The following is a 21,624-nucleotide window of genomic DNA, read 5'->3' as shown; positions in this document are numbered from 1 at the left end:
ATTACAATCACCACCAAATCTGGCTTTGTTCAAGCTTATACTCAGTGCTTAAAAATCCTTCAATACTTACCCATCCACCATGGAAAAAACCACACTGCTGGGTTCAGCTGGCGAGGGGGAACAAAGACATCTTCCTCCCTTCCTTCCCTCCACCAGCCATTGCAAAGGGTGACCAAGATTTCTGGGGATTCCCAAAGATGCACTTTGGAACTCGTGACATAAATATCAATGCACAATCCCTCGGTGAACAGCTGCTCTCGGGTTCATGGGTCTGTCAATACCTTCTGCTGACACAACACTGATGATCAGTGTCAGAAATAATCTTTAAACACAGCCAGGGAAAGCTGAACACGGCAGGAAAGCACATCCCCTTTCATGGGTTTCTCAAATAGGCACCTCAATAAGTCACTGCCCCTCAGAGCTCCTCCCATCACTCCCCTAAATCACATCTCCTGTAGAACTTAGGAGAGCTGGGCCATCAGAGGAGATCCTGCCTGACACCCACCACACCTGGATAAACTCAAGGATAAACTCAGGATAAACACCGGGATAACCACATGGGGAAGCTCATTTCTTCCTAGAGCCCCTTGAAGGACACAGCATCATCTTCCCAGGTGAGGGCACTCAGCACCTTCTCCATCCCATCCAAACCATTTTTCCTGCTCTCACAAAAACCAAGGAATCTTCGGGCTAGCTGAGGCAGTGTTATTCCCATTCCTTGCCCTTGGAAAGTGCTCCTTGACCAACACTCAGCTGCAGGGTAGGGATAACAAGGAATTTGTATTCTGTGTCTGCTTCTCAGCATACTCAGCTGCTTTTATTCGTGGTAACACAAACACAAGAGCAACCAAACACCTGAGATGTGAATGAGACCAGCTCAGCATTGGTTGTGTCCAACCCCCTCGGTTTGTGGAGTCCAGTCCCACCAATCCCTTTGGATTGCTGGGGAGCACAACAGTTAAGCTTTCTTTATGTTTAAATCAACCTCGGCCAGTCCACACTACTTTCCCTAAGTTCTTCTGACAGGTTTTGTCTATAAAAACAGTGGTCTGGACTTCAGGCAGGATTCCCTTACCTTTCCAAGGAATGAGTGGAGGAACCAATCACCAAACACAGTACATGCAGCATTTGCAGGCAAGCCATTTCCCTGAGGGGAACACCTTCAGTCCCTGAAGGTTTTATACTCCTGACTTGCGGCTTTGGGAGATGGCAGCAGCCTGCTTTCTGTCTGGCAATTTTTCCCAAGCACTGCCAGAGCAGGACACGCCACCTGGAAAAGGCAGGAAATCTGCCTGGTGGGCTTCCCAAAAGCACAGCGAGTCTGATCCACATCCGAGCTACTCTGAAACGCAAATTTGGAGCACGTCACCAGCTGGTGTAAATCAGCATCACTAGAGCAGCGTGGCAGCGAGCGGAGCCTGGCCCCCATCACCGCTCCAAGGCGCAGGAACATCCCTGATCTCCTCTGACAGAATCAGCGCACTCGTCACCAGCGTTTTTCTGAGCCAGAGCAGGAGGTTTGCCTTTATTTCCACTTTACTGCACCCTGCTGACCCAGGACACGACTTAAAAACACCAAGTATGGAGTGACAAGATTTAACAGTCACACTTGGTGCTAAAAGCCTCCTCGAGAAAGCTCTGCTTTGTCACATGAGCAACCCGGGCACACGGACCCAGGGATGGGCCACATCAACCTCATGTCTTCTGTGACAGCAGCAGGAGACACTCTGACTCCTCTCAGAGTGCCTTCTGTGCAGTTCCCAACGTGAGCTTTCCAAAGTCCCCCTCTGCAGGAGCCGGTCCTGTCCAAACCTATCCCCAATTCCAAGCAGCTCCTTCACTCCTTGAGTGTTTCCTAAGCCAGCAGACCCCCGCCCTGCTCCATCTCCACCACACTGAACAGCCCCAGCAGCTCTCAGTGTTAGGAGCCCAGCACAGACATCGTTCTTCCTTCCTGCATCACGCTGTTTGCTTCATTTGTGGAAGCAGGAATGGGGGAAGTGGCCACAGAAGGAATAATACCTGAAGACAGTTATGGAAAAATTACAGAACCGTAACACAAACTCCACACAGAGTGTGTGAGTACACAAACACTTCTCCTGCTATAACACAATTAATGCAAAACACGCTGGGATCTTGTTCTCGCTCTGATGCAATGTGGGTATTATTTTTTGTTGATCTGTCCAGCTGGGTTTTTGAAAGCCATCGCTTCCTGCATTCCACAACAGAAACTTTACACCCACAAAACCTGCTACCATTTCATTTTATTCTTCCTGTCTTTATTCTATTTATTTATTCAGCTAGACAATGTGAGAGGCCGTAAATCGCACTGCTACTTAAGTCACAGGGGGAATTCCTTTAAACATAAGTAAAAACTCATAAATAACTTCCCGCAGTCAACAATGGATTCATTTTCTTCTCTGCTTTCTGACTAATCTTCTAGCTAACAAATCAAATCAAGTACCCAAATGTAATTATTCTGTTGTGATAATCATCTCCTTATACTCAGAACGTACCTTGGCTTATTTCTGCTCAAAATAAAATTATCAGAGAGGCTTGGCATGGTGGGAGAGAGAGGAGGAAAGGTTATGAGCCAGTGATAAACCCAAGGTACAACAAGGAAACTCTTCAACTTGACCAAAGTCCTGCATCTTGACCAGAAGGCTTGCCTTTTTGTGTTAGGTTGGTAAAAAAAACAGTGATGCCAAACCAAATTTAGACTCACTTTTTATTAGTATGACTCATAGTACGATTTTCAAGGCAATGAAGTGCATGATATTAAAAAAAAACCAACCAAACAAATAGATGATTTTAGAACCGGGACAATTCCCCTAAATTTGCTGGAAGCAATGCAGCTACAAATAAATCCAGGAATTATTCTGTGACAAAGTCAGTAGAAAGGCAAGAAACCTTCACAAAACATAAACACAGAGGACAACGGGGGGTGAACATTTATTTAACTTTTCACAAAATCTGCACTTCGTCCTGTAACTGGCTCTCAGCACTTCCAAACCTCAGCACCTCCCCAGCCCTCCTGCCTGCTGTGGGCAGTGACAGAGCCCTGTGGTCATTCCCACAGGATGGAGGTCAGGGATGAGTGAGGTGAACACTCCAGAGGAACAATCCCACCCACAGCCCTGAACCCGCTGCATCACCGTCGGCTCGTGGAGTGATGGCCAGCGCCAACAGCGGGGCCAGGAGCATCAGCCTAAAAATAAACCCACAGAAATAAACCTGCCTCAGCTGCCAGCCTCCTGAGCACACAAAGGCACAGGCCTGGAGGGCAGCAACAACACCCCGAAGCCAGCAGTGTGCATCCAGCACAGCCAAGGGACAGTGCCACAGGGGAAGAGGTAAGAGACCCACCACGGGTGTGGAAATGCAGTGAGGTGGGAATGGAGTCCCAGCAGGTGAGTGAAAGCCTGCCCAAGCACATCCTCATCCTCCCCAGAGCGCAGCTGGGGAAGGCAGAACCTGCCACAGCCCACATGGGAATGTGATGCCGCAAGCCAGGGTCCAGGAGAACAGAGCTGGAGGGCAGCTGGCAACCCCACTCTACAGCATTTTCTTTTATTTCACTGCTTTGTCACCTTTAAACAAAACCCCCACGACAAGTTTTTCCATGCAAACACCTTTGGCAAGCCTTAGAAAATGTGCAGATTTGAAAAGAGGAACCATAAGCCACGCCAGGCAGGCTCAGCCATTCCCAGTTAGGACATGGGCACTTCAGAGGACACCCAGCTCATTGCAAAGGCTGCAGCTGTGGGAGCCCGGGGTGTTGAACAGAGCCCTGCTCATACAGCTCCCTTGCCAGCCTTGTGCCTCACCAATGCAGCCACACCTCAAAAACAAACACCTGGATTCTCTCCTCTGGCCTGGTGTGTCAGAGATCTCAGGAAGGGACAGCAGAGCCACTTGGAAAGTGTTTTCTTTTCAAATTAGCTAGCTTGGGGAAAGATGCACATCACAGGAGACAAGGCTCTGGCTGGTTAAACCCCTCAGATAAAAGGGGATTTTACTGCAGACACTGATGTACCCTTCAACGAGGACCACCACTAAACTGCTGACCAATTCTTCCCCTCCACAGCACACATTACAAGGTGAGGAAACACTTCCAAGCCCAGGCTGCAGCTGTGTGTTGGTGCAGGGAGGCAGGAGCAGCCTGGCACAGCAGCCAGAGCCTGACACATCCCACGGCTCTCAGCGAGGGAGGGATGGTCACCAGGCCACCAGCCACAACATGGGAGTCGCCTGCAGCACTTCCCTCCCAGCAGACCTACCCCTCGGTTTTCTGAGGGTTGGTTTTTTTTTTCCACTTTGATATGTTTGTTTGACTCATTTCAAGCGAGGTATTCCTAATTCTGTACGATGGAAAGTGATTTTTAAGGAAATGGTGTGACTTCCAGATGAAAACGTTCATTTAGCGATTCAGAGGAAAAAATCACCGAGAGATCTTAACAAGAGCAGAGGCTCCCAGAGCTGATGGGGAGCAAGAGCCACAGGGCTCTCATCCCTTTGAGACACACAGCACAGAGCCACAGAATGCTTTGGGTTGGCAGGGGCCTTAAAGATCATCTTGTTCCACCCCCCTTCCAGGGTCAGGGACACCTTCCACTAGAGCAGGTTCCTCCAAACCCCATCCCAGCTGACCACAGTCTTGGCCAGCTCATCGAACCTGATGCTCTGCAAAATGTTTTGAAAGCGTCAAATAAAGACTTCACAGTATAATAAAGAAATCTTGTATCATTTCTGTCAGCAGCTTAAACTTCCTAACACTCCCCTTGCACAAAGTTTACATTAAGAAAAATAATTAAACAGCTATTGGACTGATTCTGTGCCTGTTCAGCAAGTATCAGTGCCTTTGTAACTTCCTTATGACCTTACAGTTTCCTGTAATTCCCAGGGAATTCCCAGTGTTTCTGAGTACACTTTCATGCAGGTTATTTCAGGGTTTTGGGACTTGAACATGGCATCACTCACACAAACCAACACCTGCACAACTCCCTAGAGCAGGTATTAACTGCTGAGGGGACCTGAGATTCCAAAGGACGGTCACTCAATTGACAGACAAACATCAATTTGTGAGGGAAACGCTTTTCCGAGTGCCCTTTCCTTCTGCACCAGCCAACAGGGAAAGCCATGGTGTACCAGGGAAACTCACAGCAGGGTTATGTGGGACTTTGGGCAGGAATTGTTCCCTGTGAGGGTGGGCAGGGCTGGCACGGGGTGCCCAGAGCAGCTGTGGCTGCCCCTGGATCCCTGGCAGTGCCCAAGGCCAGGCTGGACACTGGGCTTGGAGCAGCCTGGGACAGTGGGAGGTGTCCCTGCCCATGGATGGGGCGGAATGAGATGATCTTGAAGCTCCCTTCCCTCCCAAACCACTCTGGATTCCCTGAGTCTGTGCTGCAGGAGTGACTCTGCAGTGGCCATGGGCTGTGGGGGGGCTGCCCCAGACTTTGGGGTGCACAGACCTGTCCTAGGGGTGCCTGCCCAGCTGGCCCCACACCTCCTCCTCTGTGGGGCAGACAAAGGTGCCTGACAGAGGTGCTCAACAGGAGAGAGGATGGAGATCAGGACAGGCTGAACATCTCAGCTTTACGTGGTATGCATCCAGCCCAGCAAGCAATGTATTTTTCATGCCTTTTTTTTTTTTTCCTTCTATCTGCTATTTTCAAGTCCCCAAAAAAGCTACAGGACAGGGAGCATCATTATGCACACCACAACCTGAACACAGCAGGAAATTTTAACATTTCAGCTGCATGCACAAAACCCTCTAACACATGTATATTTTATTTGATTTACTGCAATACTTTTCTTCCATCTCTTGAAAGTAATTTTTCTCTAAAGCGTAACTGCTTAATTGGCAAGTGTACAAAATATAATTACACTGCATAGAAGTTACAATATTGCTTATGGGAATTTCACTGTTGATGCATTCTGCTTTATTTTGTGTTTAATCTCTATTAAGAGATCTGTGTGAAAATAGCAAGGTACTCTTGATCTTATAAACATGACATGTGGTTCAGTCATTTCCCTGCCTAACCAAAGCCCAAACAAATGCAATTGAAAGACAACAGAAAATTCCTGGGCTAGCTTGGCACGTCCAAGTTAATAAAATTCTTACAATCTCCTCTAAAGAAAGCCCAGTCTGCAGGACACTTACAAAGAAAATCCTCCACCTCTCCAGGCTGAGGTTTGTCACATCCATTACACTCTGAGAGCGATGGAAGGACGTGGCACACAGGAATACATGGCTCTGTGTGACAGCATTAGGGGGGCTTATTACATTCCCCACAAGGACCTTTGCAATCCCCTCTTCTAAAACGACAGGATAAAAAAGTAACACAGCGACGTGGCTGACTCGTGCCAGCACGGGGAGCAGTGCCTGGCAGCAAAACCTCCCACCCTCTGTGCCCCTGGCTCTGCCAGCCAGGCCAATGCAATTCCCAAACTGCAGGAGGATGTGATGAGGGAGCTGTAGGTTGGATATCAGGGGAATGTTCTTCTCTCAGAGGGTGCTGGGCACTGACCAGACTCCCCAGGGAACAGGCACGGCCCTGAGGCTGCCTTTGGACAACGCTCTGGGGGCCAAGGTGGGATTGTTGGGGTGTCTGTGCAGGGCCAGGAGCCGGACTGATGATCCCTGGGGGATCCTTCCACCAGCCCCAGGGCAGCTGCCCATGCTGGGAGCACTTACACCCATGAGTAAGTTACTGGCTGGAGGAGATGCCCTGTGCAGAAATGGGTCTCACTGCTCTGACAGACACCTACCATCGGCACGGTTTAAGTGCCTTAAAGGTTTATTTCATTTGCTTGAGTAATGAGATTAATGTTTGTTTGTTTAAGCTAAATCATACAAAGCCAAACATCTAAATGTCCTTAATTCAGGGCATTAGCCCAGGCTGTGTTACCGTGTGAGCCCATCTCACTGCCCTGCTTTTAATTGCACCAACAAATTCCTGCTTTGCTCCAGTTCCTCTCCCAGAGATCAGACAGCACAGGGACACCTCAAGCAGCCAAATCAACCAATCAACATTGTCAGTTGGACATTTTACCTCTCCTTGTTTTCTTTGCCACACGTTTTTAACAGATTTGACTTCCAAACCTAAAGACCCAGTGTAAACCCAGCAGATACAGACTGCTGTAAATATATTTTTAAATACAGATGTGTACCTCTGGGCCTAGATACAGGGGTAGATATACAGGTGGATATAGATATATATACAGATATACACACATACAGAAGGGGTATGGAACAATGTTCCTGCCATAACAGCTCCTCCATACTCAAGCACCACATGGACCAGAACCCAGTGATCCCACACACACCTCATCCATGAATGGTGGATGTGATGGGCAGACCCATCTGCAAACTCACCTAAAAGCAGAGTAAACCTGCAAACATCCAGCTGGACATGCCCACTTCCAGATAAAAACAAACATGCACACAAACACATTGCTTTCATTCCTATCACTATCCCAGCAACGTACAATTAATGTGTAAATCTGAATTTGATCTGTTTTGATCAGTTTTCACTCTTCTTCTCACAGGTTTCCCACCAGGGACAGAGTTATTTCTGATGTACCATGGTCACCAAGAGCTGGCTGGGAGCTTGGCTGAATTCTGCACAATTAGATACAGCACATGACTGTCAGAAAAAGGAATCCTCCCTCATTTCCTTCCTGCACCTAAATTAACTCTCACCTGACCCAGGCACTGGCCAAAAAACAGACCAACACTGCCCCTGTGAGCTTCTCACCCTGTGCCAAGGACCTGGTGTTGACACAGAGGTAACTCATCCCTGGGACAGAAACAAGGCGTTTTTTTAAGGAGATGGTGGGAAATGAATAACCTGTGATCTTTCCTGAGTGCTCAAGGTCCCATCCTGCAATCTCCCCCTTCAGACACAGGTCTCCTCTCTGCCAGTCACCCTCTGGAAGACAACCTGTCATGCTTGATGCCTGGGACCTGCAAATCCCTAGCTGCTCTCATTTAAATGATGGGCTTTCATGGATTCTGAGGTCAGGAGAGACCCCTGTGATTTTCCAGCCTGACATGCTGCACACTAACTTACCAAAATCAACCTCTGCTTGAGCCTCACCCACTCCAATTAACAAACATGTCTAAATTTGGCATTTCCAAAGTTGGAGAAACCACCAGCACCTTCAGCAGTCTTTTCCACCACCCTCAGTGCTGAAACCATGGGCCTTAGTTCTATTCTTACCTTGGCATCACATTCCCACTTTCGGGTCTTATTAAAACTCCGCTTGCCAGACCCAAGAACTCTTTATTACTCCATTTATTTTCCCTGTGACAACACTAATTCCCTTAATTAATTTACCTTCCAGCATTCTCCTGGATAAGTCAGGCAGACGGAGGTCTCAGCCCCTTCCCCTGCATCCCTTCCTGGCTCCTTTGGCATTCCCAGAGCCTTCCCCAGCCCCTCCTGGACAGGCAGCAGGGACAGGGTGGCTGCCACATCCCTCCTGCAGCCTGGCAGCCACCTGCCAGCGCAGACAAGGAGCACACAAGACCTTTGGCCATGATATCATATTCGTGGTGCTGGCTGGTGACTCCTTGCTGCCCCACAAAGACATGATTTCTACAGACAGCATCCTGGAGCTACGGCCCCAGTTGTTTGCCCTGAGATAGAGGAATTTACAGTTGGCCATCTGAGAAATATTACCTGCTTGTAGCCAAGCAATACAAATTGCTGTCACCAGTGGTCACTCCTGTTTGTTATTTACCACTCTCCCAATCTTGGTGACATTTCAAGCTCCAGCTGCTCTGACTCTCTGCCTTATCACGGCTTGCTCAAACATTAGGCAGCGTGAGGACAGAAATGAGTGTTCAGGGAGGTTTCTGGAAAGGGTTGTTTGGAAATTATTCCTGGTTTTAGCACTGGATTTTGAGAGCTGACACTCTGCTGGGGCTCGGCCAGTTGTTCTGCACATCCCCAGTCCAAAGAGAGCTGCTGTACCAAGCTGCATTTCCTGCTGTGTTTTAAGGAAATAACCCCCCCTCAGTTACTTTTATCAATCCAATCCACGGGCTCTTTAAGTGAAAAAAGAAAAGTTGGTTCTCAAGGATGTGCTGCCCCTAAACCCATGGCAGTGGAACTGAGAGCATCACCATCCTGCCCCCAGCACCAAATAAATCCTGGGAGTGCTTGCCCAGGAGTCACGAGCTGACAGGTCTGAGGTGTTCAGCCTGCCCCACTTGCTGCTTTTCTGGAGTAACACGAGGTAAGCATTGCCACAGCTCACAGGAACTCTTCAGTGGTCCAAAGCTTAGTAAAAAATACACATTACTGCCTCAGTTAACGCTGGAAAACTCTTTATGAGAGACACCAGGGCTGAAGCACAAAGGTCTGACTAGAGCAGCGACTGCCCAACACTCACTTCTACCACAGTATTCACAGGGACTGAACATACCATTACTTTTCCCCATCAAAAAGTGTACTATTTATGAATTTTCTATTAACCTCATGTGGTTACCTGGTTTTATTTCCAGTATCTTCAGAACTGTTTGTCATTCTCATCACTACCAGCCACAGTTTCTCTCTACATCCCTTTCCCTCAAGCTCTGATTTCTGTTCCCTGCCATTGATTCCCTTGTCAGGTACTTGGATGTGCAGACATGGACTGAACTGGAGCACCCCAGTTTGGCAGCCAGCACCTTAAAAAACCCAGAGCCGCAGCTGGGACAGGGATGGTGAAGGTGGAACAGACCAGCAGAGACACCTGGCCAGATTCTCTCTCCGGACACATCGTTCAAGATTTTTTTCAGAAATAACCACAACAAAAATCAGTGGCCAAAGTCCCACTGCCTGTGGCCAGCCCAGAGCAAGATCTCATCCCAGCCAGGGGTAAAGCTGAAGTTAGCACAGGTATATTCCAGTATTAAGCTTTGGGACACCCTAATTCCAGGTTTGATCTTGCACTGTACTATTTTTGTATGAAAAAAGGGAAGAGCTCAAACAAGTGGCAAATACAAAATCTACACGAGCTTATGCTGCAGGATCATGAAGCTTTTGAGAACTATGAGAACATGAAAACTAATGAAAAGGGTTTTTTTTCCACATATTGAACTGAAATTAATTTCATCCACAACTAATCACAGCAAAGCTTAAGGCTTTTAACTTTTAAATGTAACATCTACTGTTTAGCCTAATTACTTTGCTTAATTTACTGATTCCTTCCAACATCGCCTCTCATGGAAAAACTGGTTTTCAACATAAAAATGACAAAAAACTTGACACTGTATGACAACTCTACAGGTACCACCAGCATCTCTTATATTTGGCCTCACTTATTTTTTAGAAGGGAATTTTTTTTCAGGGTTTTCCCTCCAGCTAACACCAGCAAAGGACATTCCCCACACTCCTGCAGAGCTCTTCACAGCCCAGGGTGTGACATCCACAGGAACCCTGGGATTCATTGCTGCTTTGGCTTGTTTTCTACCCCACCAATGATGTCACCAGCTCCAACACTGTGCCAGCTGCATAAAAACTACTGGATTTACAGATTTCCATCTTTTCCCTCTGCCCCTTTTGGGGCTGATCCTGCACTCCTTGTACACCTGTTACTATCCCAAACCACCAGCATTTCAAAGGGGCTCATCCATGCCCCCAGCCAGAGTCACTCATGCCTTGCAGAGCCACATGTTACAGTCATTACAGTAATAACCAAAAGCCAGGCTAATTTTGGAATATCCCACAATTTTGTGCCAACCTCCTCAGCACAGAAGCTCCTCTTTTTTTTTTTTTTTAAATGTGAATGGATCACTTAAAAAAAAAAAAAAAAAAAAAGGAAGATAGACAGTATCCATTACACTTCTGTTATATTTAGCAACAGAGAATCCATCTGCATTATTCCTGGTCTCATTAAAGACTTGGCTCCTTGTAAATATTGTGTCTGTAATCCCCACGTTCTCCCTCCGAGCTGTGCTTCAGGGGTCTATTTCTGTAATAATTGGTGTGTGTTTTTGCACAGAAACAGTGGCTGTCTGTCAACACTGCACAAGTGAATGTACACAGGAGCAACCACAGCACAACTCCTGTGGAAATCAGCTCCACGAGGTTCCCGCAGCAAAAATCTCCCAGCCAAGGAACCCTGCAATCTACACCTGGGCCCAAAAAATTATGGGATTTGGTCAACCTCGATTTGGCCACTGTGGTGACAAAGATCCTTCCTAATCCCACACTGCTCCAGCTCCTGGTGGGGATTGGGGAGAGGACCTGGCTGAAGCAGAGCCCAAAATTCAACAACCAAGCACGTATATTTAAATTATAGAAAACTTCTTCCATCAGGAGGGATGGAAAGGAGCCCAGGAAGAAGCAGGGCAGTTACTTTCAGCAGGACCACTGTTTTTTATTGGCTTCAAGGATACGTGAAGTCACTGCCAGATAATGCTGGAGGAGCAAATCAGTAATAATTAAAATCTACAACTATTGCATTCAAGTAATTCGGGTTTTATTTGAATCTTACATAAAGTCTCAGAACAGATGGGACTTTATGGATGCTTATCAAGATGTCTACCTTGATCCACCCTGGAAGTCCATGTATTTGAAAAACAAAGCTGAATTATCCAAAAGAACCCTGTCAGGCATGGACACACAGCTCCTGCCAGCTGTGGAGCACAGGGACTCTAAAAGGGATTTCAGGGACTGTCCTCCCCTGGCAAAACCACAGAGCAGAGATGAGCATCCAGGATCCCCCAGAGCATGCTCTGCTCCTGGCTGGGATTTCAGGATGGGCAAAAAAAATCCCATAAAACCCCCCAAAACTGGCAACCCCCCAGGCAGCAGCACCGATGAGCTCAGGGAAGGGCTGGTGGATCCAACAAAGCCGGTTTCAACCTCTCTCCGTGGCTGCTGCAGGGGTCTGACAGCAGCTCCCTACCCACACCCTGGGAGCTACACACCTCTCCCTGCTGGATAAAACACGTGAAACACCCAGAGTCACGCCATCAGTGGGGACACACACAGCAGTGACACACACAGCACTTTGGGGCATCCTCTGCAGCACCACAGCTTTGATGTTTTCCCCCAAAACGCTGCCCAGGCTCTTCACCATGCTTCTCCTGACACAGGGCACAATTACAGACCTCAGAGCAGGCAAAGCAAACTCCATCCCACCCACACTGACATTCAGATCATGCAGGTGCACTTAAAAAACTCTGGTTCCACCATGCGTTTTTCCCCTCCAACCGTTCCAGCTGTATTTCTTTCTAATAACCCCATGGAAATTCCAGATAATAGAACCAGGCTCTAATAAATCACAGCACATCCCAGGAAGAGTTTAAGGCGAAGCTGGCTGGAGCTTTGAGCTACCTGGTGTAATGGAAAGTGGCAGGGAGTTGGAACTGGATGAGCTTTAAAGTCCCTTCCAACCCAAACCATCCTGTGATTGATTCTATGAAAACATTACAGATTTTAAAAAAACCCACAAGTTTTGGCAGGAGGGTCCCCATGACCTTCCCACACAGCACCACCACGCTCACCCCTCACCAGGTCAAGTCCAACAAAAAGCAAACTCCAGTGTTCCACCTGCATTATCACGTCAGAGAGGAGAAACAAAAACTTAAAAGCTCCAGATGTTTATTCCTGATTCTTAAAAAAATCCCTGAGGCTGATGGTGCAAGAAATGGGAGTGCACACTCGTAAAGCACCACTGTAGAACTAAACAAGTGACACTGATTCTTCTGTGCTCTGTCACCAAAACTCCTGCTGACTTCACACAGAATGTTACACAGAATGTTATGTGGTGACTCCCTGGTAAAATGGCAAAATTCCAGTCTCCTCACCACCACGGGGCAGAGCAGAAGGAGAAAACACGTGGGTGGTACAACGAGAAGATTTGGTTGCCAAGACCTCACTGCTGCAGAGGACGGTCATGACATTTTTCATCCTTTCACCTAAATCTTATCTCGTTTCCTTTGGCAAAGGAGTAGGAGGAAAAAGCCCAAATTCTGGGAACATGGCATAAGGAGTGCTAGGTGGCCCAGGCATATCTGACCATGACAAACTGCATTCTAGAATTACATCCTCATACCTGGGTGTGACGAATCGCATTTGAAGTTACATCTTCCAGCACCACAAACAGCAATGGAGAAAACACCAATTCCTGCCTAAACCAATTGTGTTATCCCAGTAACCAGAGCCAAACCAGCAGTGACTTGCCAAAACCTCCCCTCCAAACTTTCAGTGCTTCCTGCAAGAGGGGACCCCAAAAATCACCTTGCAGCCCCCCACATGGTCTTTAATTCACCTGTGAGCCCTGACCATTCCTCCTTTCAGAGGCTATAATATAAATATCCTTCACAGCTGGACAGAGGGATCTGAAAAAAAAAAATACAATTTCTAGGGCAGGTGTAAATCACCAGCCCAGACTGAAGAGCTGCTCATCACAAGCTCCACTCTTTACTTCTTTAACTTACTACAACCGAAATACAAAGCAAAGACAGAAATGCTCACCGGCTCTGATGTGAGGAGTAAATGTGACACCCATCAGGTTTTATGAGACAGCATCATCCACCAGATCTTAACAAAACACTTGCAAATTGCCAGTGCTGTGTTCCGAGCAGCTTTTCCATTTCTTCTGCTTTAAACATGAAGCCCCTTTCAATTCTCACAGCTAGTAAACAGCCCAAAACACCCAGGGAAAATTAACCCACCTTTTCCAAATTGGTGGGCAAACCCAGATTCAGGGTTTTTTTTTTTCATTAGTGTATTTCATTCTTGCCAGAGTCAGCTGAACTGAAGAAGTTTTATTTGAACTGCAGCCAGCCTGATGGATAAATCAACTTTCCTGGCCAAAGGCTTCAGTGTGTTACTTCCAGCTCATGCCTGGGACCTCATACTTTGAGGCTGATGTTTTTCCTGATGCAAGGAATATCATCACCAGAGCCCAGTGACAAATCTGTGTAGTGAAATGCCAGCGTTAAAGATGACAGTTTGTGCCACAGCTCTTGCCGTGAGGAAATTCCTTTGAGTGTTTTCCATCTAGGAAAACCAGGAGTGGAAAAAGGGCACAACTTTGCCCTCGGAGGAGTGGGAGGGATGAGAGGGAGCTGTCAGCAAAGGGAGCTGTGGGGTGGCAGCTCCACGGGGCATCGAGCTCTGGAGCCACCCTGCCAGCCAATCCCTCAGATCTACATGGGCTGGAAAACTACCTTAAAAAGAGGGAAAGCTGACAGCAAGAAAACATCATCTGTGATGTGTACTCTATAAAACTGACAATAAAACCCTGGACCGGGGAAACATCTCAGTCTGAAATTCTAGGAGAGAAAGGAAAAGTCAAATGCTCCTGCAATCCGTGTTCCTAAACACAGGACAGTGCCACCTCTCTGAACTACCTTATTTTCTGCTCAGCTCAGAAACACTTGCTTATAACTTTTAAAGGGAAAGATACTTTGATTGCCCAGGGCTGGGAAGAGCTTGGATGAAGTGAGGAGCAGCCCGCAGCCCCCACATGTGCCCGGCTTTGCTGACGATGAAAGCCAACCTCTATCCCCCCTAATGGCTAACAGGTGGGTTTCACAAACGCCTCCAAAAATAAAAAAAAAGCTCCTTTCTAAAAATACCACCCTGCACGCACAACGCCAGATTTTCCAGAAAAATACTGACGATAGCTGACGTTTCCCAAACAATCGCTTTTATGGGAACTCTGGGCTGCCCCTGCAGCAGAAAGTTTTGCGAGGCAAAGAACACAAATCCTTGTTTAAGATTCGAGCCCCGTGGACGGACCCATTCCCTGAGCCAGCTCCGGAGCTCGAGCACAAACCAGCTTTATGGAAGTAACAGATTACAGAACACATCGCTACAAATATATATTTTTTTTTTTTTAATACTAGAGGATGTGTAATTGAAATGTCTCCGATCCAACAAGCACCTCTGAATTCATAAATACCTCATAGTATTCCGAACACACTCTCCTATAATGAGACCGTCTTCAATTTTCCTTGGTAAAGAGAGACCTTTAAAGAATGCTAAAGCAGGTCGGCGCCCTTATGCACTGATGGAAACAGGAACAAAAGCATTTTGTCACCAGGCATCTCGTCTATCATTATTTTCCTCACTCCGCTTAAACAAACCTAAAAGTACGTGCCTTTTCCTCCTCCCTCCTCCCCAAATATCCACAATCAGGGCGATTTCATCCCGAAGGAAAGCCACCACCATCTGTATGGAAACAAGGGACCGTTACACCGAACCGTCACCACCGACTGGTTTGGGGGTTTTTTTTGTTTTGTTTTTGTTTTTTTTTTTTTTTTTTTCCTGCTCCACTGATGTTTTTTAAAACACAGGATTAAAATGTCATCCCATCCCTCCCCGTTCTAGGGAGCCGTGTGTATTCCTCTCCTCCTGGTCACGGTATACTTAATCAAGTGTGAATGATTAAAGTACTTCAATTAGAGCTACGTACATTCATTGCAGGCAATTCAAAGGCGGCGGAGAAGTGCAGCTGAAAGAAGAAAATTACTTCTACTACTTTGAGATCTCCATCTCCTACTTTCCTCCTCCCCAGCACAGGCAGAGCCCTGGGACCCGGCAAAGTACCAGGCACTAAGCTCCAGCCAGGATTTACCTTGGGGGCACGTCCCTCGGCAGGACAAAAGGCTATTCTTTCCCCTTCGGCAAGTCCTGCAAGTTTAGGGGGGGGGTAATATTATTTTTTTTTTTTTTATCATGGGGCGGAGGGGTGTGAAAAGAACAATCTCAGCGCCTAAATCCACGCAGCCCCTCTGATTTTCCATTCTAACGATGCCAGGGGAGGGTTGAAAATGTTCAAACCGAAGGGGGAAATATACGTAATAAATAAATAGTGGGGGAATTATTGTGAGCTCGGACGGAGGGGTCCAAGGTGGGAGGGAAGGAGCGAGGGCGGCCCCGCGGACACCGCGCACCTCCGCGGGTTAGAAGCGTAGAGAGTTGCTAAGTGACTGAGGGGCGAGCGCGGTTATCGAGCAGTAATAAAATCCTTATTTTAAAAAATATTAAAATTAAAAAAAAAAAAAAAAACCAAAAACGAAACCAACATTTTTTTCCCCGGTAATCTATCTAAAATTTAGAGGGGAAAAAAAAAAAAAAAAAGGCAATAACTAAATACACTATTTCCCCCCCCATCAAAAAAAAAAAAAAAAATACAAACGCAGCGCAAGGCGGCGGCTGCTCCGCGTCCCCCGGAGCATCGGCCGCGCCGCACCGCGGGGTTCCCCCCTTGCCCAAACTTTCCTGCCGCCGCCGCCCCGTTAATCCCCCGGCAGATGTTGTCGGCGGCTCTCGGCACTAAGTAAACAATGCGGGGCCCGGCACAACAAAAGATTTCCCACTTCACCCCGCCGCTCCGCGCCCACCCGCGCAACTTGCGCGGCCGCCTCCCACCACCATCACATTTCCACCTACCCTCCCCTCCTCGGGTGGGTTTGTTGTTGGGGTGGGTTTTTTTTTTTGCCTCCTCTATCCCCCCCTCGCCGCTGAGGTTGACTAAAGCAAAGATGTCCTCGCTTTTTCCCTTGTCCTTCTCGCCGGGAAGCGCAGCCGCCGCCGCTCCCTTACCTGCTCCCGGCCCCGCGCCGCTCTTCACCGCCGCATCCCTTCCCGCATCCACCGCCGGGCTCTGCTTGCCGGAGATCCACCTTAAAAACGCCACCCGCTCGCACACCGCACAAAAAAAAAAAAAAAAAAAAAAAAAAAAAAACCCAACTTAATCCTTCCCCCCCACCCCCCCTTTCCCCGCTCTCCTGCTCCGCCCGCCGCCGCGCCGGGAGCGGACGGGGGCACCGGAGCCCCGCAGCAGCAGCGGAGAGGATGCTAATTGCAACTTGAGGGGGAGGGCCGCTCTTTCCTCCCCCCCTCCCCTCCTTTCCAACTGCCTTTTTTTTTTTTCCTGCTTTTTTTTTTCCCTGCCTTTTTTTTTCTTTTTTTTTCCTTTTTTTTTTTTTTGTTTTTTTTTTTTTTTTCCTTGGATTTTTTTTTTAAAAGCCAGAAAGTGCCCGGGCGGCGTTGGGCGGAGCGGCCGCTCCCCCTCGCCACGCTGGGTGAGCGGAGAGCGAGGAGAGGTAGAGGCTCTCACTGCCTAGCTTTTTTTTTTTTTTTTTCCTTCTTCTTTTTCTCTCTCTCTCTCTTTTTTTTTTTTTTTTTTTTTTTTTTTTTTGGCAATAGGCGGGGTCTCTCCTTGCAAACCAATGACACAAACCCACATGGACCAGCCTCGCCCCCTATAGATACTCTTCACTACAAATAGGCTCTCTCGGGGGATTAGTGGATCAGCTAAAGTACAAACAGACGCAGCGAGGAAGGGGCGGGGGAGGCGCCGGGGGTGGGGAGCGGCCCCGGGACCGTGCGGGGCAGGCCGGGGGCTCGCCGGGGGCTCTGCGGGGCTCCGGGCCGCGGAAGGGGCTCCGCGGGGCGCGGCGCCTGTTGCGCTCGGCGGAGGGGCGGGGGGCACGGGCAGGGGCCGCCGCCGCCTTTGTTCGGCCACCCGCGCTCAGCCCGGCTCCGCCGCAGCCCCGGCCCCGCGGGGACCCAGCCTCGGCCCCTCCGTCCCACCCCCGGCCCCGCAGCGCGGCCCGACAGGATGCGGGCAGGGCGGCGGATAAAGGCCACCGGGGAATAGAGGCCGCCGGGGCCGGTGACATCCATCCCCGAGGCCGAGGGGCTGCCGCGTCCGGCCCCTCGCAGCGCCCGGTTTGCCGGTGAAATCGCGGCGGGGCGCTCGGCCGGGTGCGAGATAACGAGAGCGCGCTCGGCGCGCATCTAGTTGTATTTGTATTCCGTCTTACCCCCGTAGATTTGGGAATTAATGTTTTGACAGACGTTCTTCATCTGCTTATCACAAGAATGTGGGCAGGTGGTGATCCCATCTTTTTGTTCTATAATCATCGAGCCTCCTGCATTATATATATCCCGTGCTTCTCAATCAGCCCGGGAAACAGTACATTCCTTTTCTGCTCAAATAAAACCCTTGAACCAGCTCAATTGTCCATCACAACAAATAAGCGAGCTTCAGTTTTTGTGGGTGAAATTACATGGTTAAGGACCTAGAGATCTTAATTCTTAGGAGCACGTTGTGTGTCCTCAGTGGATGTTTACGCCACGTCCATCATTTGTGCTCCCAGCACCTGCTGCCGGGGGCTGCCGCCGCTGTCCCGCAGAAGCTGGAGCCTCACGTGGCCTCAGCTCAGCAGAATTCCCCGTGGTGTCACTGCAGAGATGGCCACAGCTGTGGCCACCCTGTGACGCCCAGGCTCTGCGCGATGTGGGTACTGCCAGGCACCTCCGTGTGGACTTGAGCAAAATTCAGCAGCTTTCAGCTGGAAGAAGCATCTAATTCTGCACTTTTCCCTTTGGCAAAAGTCCCTCCAAAGGGAAAACTCTGCCTGCCTGGAGGAAACCGCAACATGCAAATCACAATTTCCGTATTACTGGGACTTCTTGGATTTCCTTCTTCAGCAGCACTGATAACTGTCAAAATACTGTGGGCAGCTCCTTTGCACGTGGGCTGCAGCGGATGGAGGGAACTGCACTGACCAAGGCCTTGCTCCTGGCATTGCAGTGGGGATTTTTTTACACCACGACCCCGCTCTCTCTTTGCTTCACCCAATTTGCTTTGTTAAACATTCCGTACACAATGTATGGCGGTGCCAGGCAGGAATTCAGCAATTGCTTCTAATAAATAACCTTGAGTTTGTGATGTCAACAAAGGCAGTGACATAAGTTGAGGCCAAAGACACAAATAATTATTTCATTACCAGAGCAATTAGGTTACAGGTTGTAAAGGAGAAAGCTCTTAAGCCACACATCTTCGAGTTTAGCAGGGGGCAATCCTCAGGCATGTGGATTTTTCTTCAAACTATTTGGATTGCGATCGAACATTCATCAAGTGTGAAATAGCCTTTGTAATGAGATGCTCAGAAAGAAGATACACAGTGGGTTCAGTGGGAGGCCTGGAACAACGGGGGTTTAACTTCAAACTGCAGCTTTTAAAACTTCCATTCAGCTGCTGTCCAACCTTGAAGGAGCTTCAGCTCCTCCAGCGCCTCACTGGTTTGTGTAAAATTTAGTGTGTGCTCAGAGTGGGGTGTTTTGGCTTCTCAGAGCTTGGGAGCAGCAGTGTAGGGACAAGTGGAAGAATTAACAGCCCAAGAGGAGGGTTGTTCTGCTCTGTGCAGGCACAGATCCGACCTCTCTTTTGGCCTCTTTCTTTCAGGTTGTTTCTAGATTTTACCCAGCTTCTGGGCAGATATTCAGGCAGTAAGCTGTTACTGAAAAGAAAGGTCCCACACATCTCTGAGGCACCCAAGCTCATGGACTAATTGGGGGTGGCTGTGCTGATAATCCCTGCTAAGAGAGGAATAGTCCTGAAAAGGCAGCTGCTGAGGGATGCCTGCAGAGCAAATCCAAGCTATTCCTCTATTCTATTTATTTTAATGTATCGGTAGCTGTACCAAAAAGTTCCTGGTAACAATTAGGGACCAAGCTCTTCCAGCATCATTTTTTTTTGTGAAATCAAATGAACTTTTAAAGATGTACTTCCTATGATTCCCTCCAGTATGAGAACTGGGTGTTTGAGGTGCAGGATCTATGCTATGCCCCTTTTCCCTGCCAGCCAGAGCTTACCTGCCTCGCTGGAATAATGCTGCCCGCCCAGCGTTGCAGCTTTACTCACTGTAACATAGCAGAAAGTCTGCAGCCCGTGTGCCTCTACTGGTTCTATTTGATGAATTTGTAATTATTTTTAGGAAGGGATGACATGCTTCTCTTGTGAATAACTTGTTTTCCCTGAGCAGGGGATTCAGGGGAACGGTGGTGCTGGGATATTGTTCCCTGACCCACATGCTGCCTCCGAGCAGCTGAGCGCCCATCGCACGAGGCTCCGCCAACCGGGAGCACAATCACACTTTGCCTCTACACTTCCCCGACACGTCAGCCTGGGAGCAGCACCTCCTGCTGCACTGCTACGGCTCGAGGAACTAAAAAAAAATAATAATCAATAAAATTTACGGCCTGCTTTTCATAAAAGGGCTGATTTGCAGATGCAAACGCGGGCCTTGATCCTGCAAAGACGACGCTGCCGCCTCGCTTTTATGTAGCGCGAGGAGTCACGGTGACTTCAGCTGGATGACTCTCAGTGCATAAATTTCACTGCCAGCATCTCTCTCCCTGCAGATTTAGAGCGAGTATCTGTTGACTAGAATAAACCAGTTATGTTACTGCTCCAAGTGTTTGTGCAACTTAGTTACTCGGTGCTATGCAGGAACAGGCAGACACAAATCCTGCCTCGATCCTTCTGAGCCGCGTTTGATCGGTAGAAATGAGATTTGGATGTGAGGAACGCTGAGCATCCAGCACCAACGTCAATACCCCATTTATTTTTTACCAGTTTTTCAAATGTGACTGGTTTGGAGCAGATATGCTGGCTAGGTTATAGTGGATAATCATTACAATAATTGAGAAGGTGCTCATGGTTTTTTTTTACAAATGGGTGGCAGGAAACACTTGTTTTTTTGGAAATGTAAGTCAAGAGTTTGGTTCATCTGCCTGTAATGCAACTCCAGTGAGCAGGAATATGAATACAGTAAGGCATTTTCCTTAAAGGCTTTTGTGAGCGTAAATTTGGAGAAATGGAGAAATAAACTGGTTTATTTTCCTACATACTCCACTTTTAATATTAGCACCCTATTTTAACTTGAAATTGCATTAAAGGAAGCACATCCTTCATTTCACTCCTGTGACTGATGCTAACCAGGGATGGATTTGTTCCAAAATATATTTGGTAAACTGTTCTGGACCTGAGAATTTAGAAGATGGGTTGTTTTTCTCATAGATTTGATCTCACACCAGACTGACACGAGTGTATAAGCACCATTGAGAACAATTACTTCTAGTGGGGAGCCAAAATTCTGACATTTGGTATCAGTCTTGTGAAAGCAAGTTCATTAGGAGGATGGTTCACATCACTTTTTCTATTATTTACTGTAAGGACGTCATCCAGGGTGAGGGATTGCACTGGTAGAAAAAAATTGCTCTTAAAGGCAATGTATGATCTTAGATCAGCAGCTTCCCCCTCCATTTTAGGATCAGTTTTTAGAATTTAATTACTGTAACACTATTTTTTTCACATTTAAAAGCTTTTTAACCCAGACTTGGAAGTTCATACCATAAAAGTAACTTAATACAAGTGAAAAGGACTCATTCATGCCACTCATTCAAGCTCTTGGTGAGAGCCCAGGGAAAGAAGGGTAGGTGCATTTATCTTTTTTTTTTTTCTTTCTGGTTTAAAAGCACAGTGAATCTTGCTTGTCATCACGGGAAAGAAACCACCAAGGCAGATTTCCGAGTGGAAGTTACCAGGAATAACAGCTCTCAGTATTCCATGGGAGTATCTCAAGTGGATTCCTTATGGGGGATGACCCTCATTTGTACTCTTGCTGCCTTGGTGCTTGAGGTGCTGGGTCCCCCAGCTCTGATCCCACACTGCTGGGGGAGGTCAGTGTGCTCTGTAAGGGTCCTGAGACCCCAAATGTTCCTCAGGGCTGCCCTTCCTGCCCTCTGCCTCCAGGAGCAGGACTTCCACATCCCTGGTGATGTCCTGCTGTAGGGTCCCGCTGGACTTTGAGCT

General features: G+C 48.0%; 1 protein-coding gene across 1 annotated transcript in view; it reads right to left on the bottom strand.

Annotated features, from left to right (window-relative positions):
• The window catches only part of CTBP2 (C-terminal binding protein 2), a 131,869-nt gene extending 115,177 nt beyond the window's left edge, over positions 1-16,692 (bottom strand). The window contains exon 1 of the mRNA XM_066323442.1: positions 16,560-16,692. The gene's annotated coding sequence lies outside the window, so the exon portion shown is untranslated. The remainder of the gene's footprint in view (positions 1-16,559) is intronic.
• Between the last annotated feature and the right edge of the window lie 4,932 nt (positions 16,693-21,624).

Source organism: Sylvia atricapilla, chromosome 8 (assembly GCF_009819655.1).
Source record: "Sylvia atricapilla isolate bSylAtr1 chromosome 8, bSylAtr1.pri, whole genome shotgun sequence".
NCBI classification, from domain to species: domain Eukaryota; kingdom Metazoa; phylum Chordata; class Aves; order Passeriformes; family Sylviidae; genus Sylvia; species Sylvia atricapilla.
The sequence above is the reverse complement of the archived record's forward strand: the minus strand, read 5'-3'. Positions and strand labels throughout refer to the sequence as shown.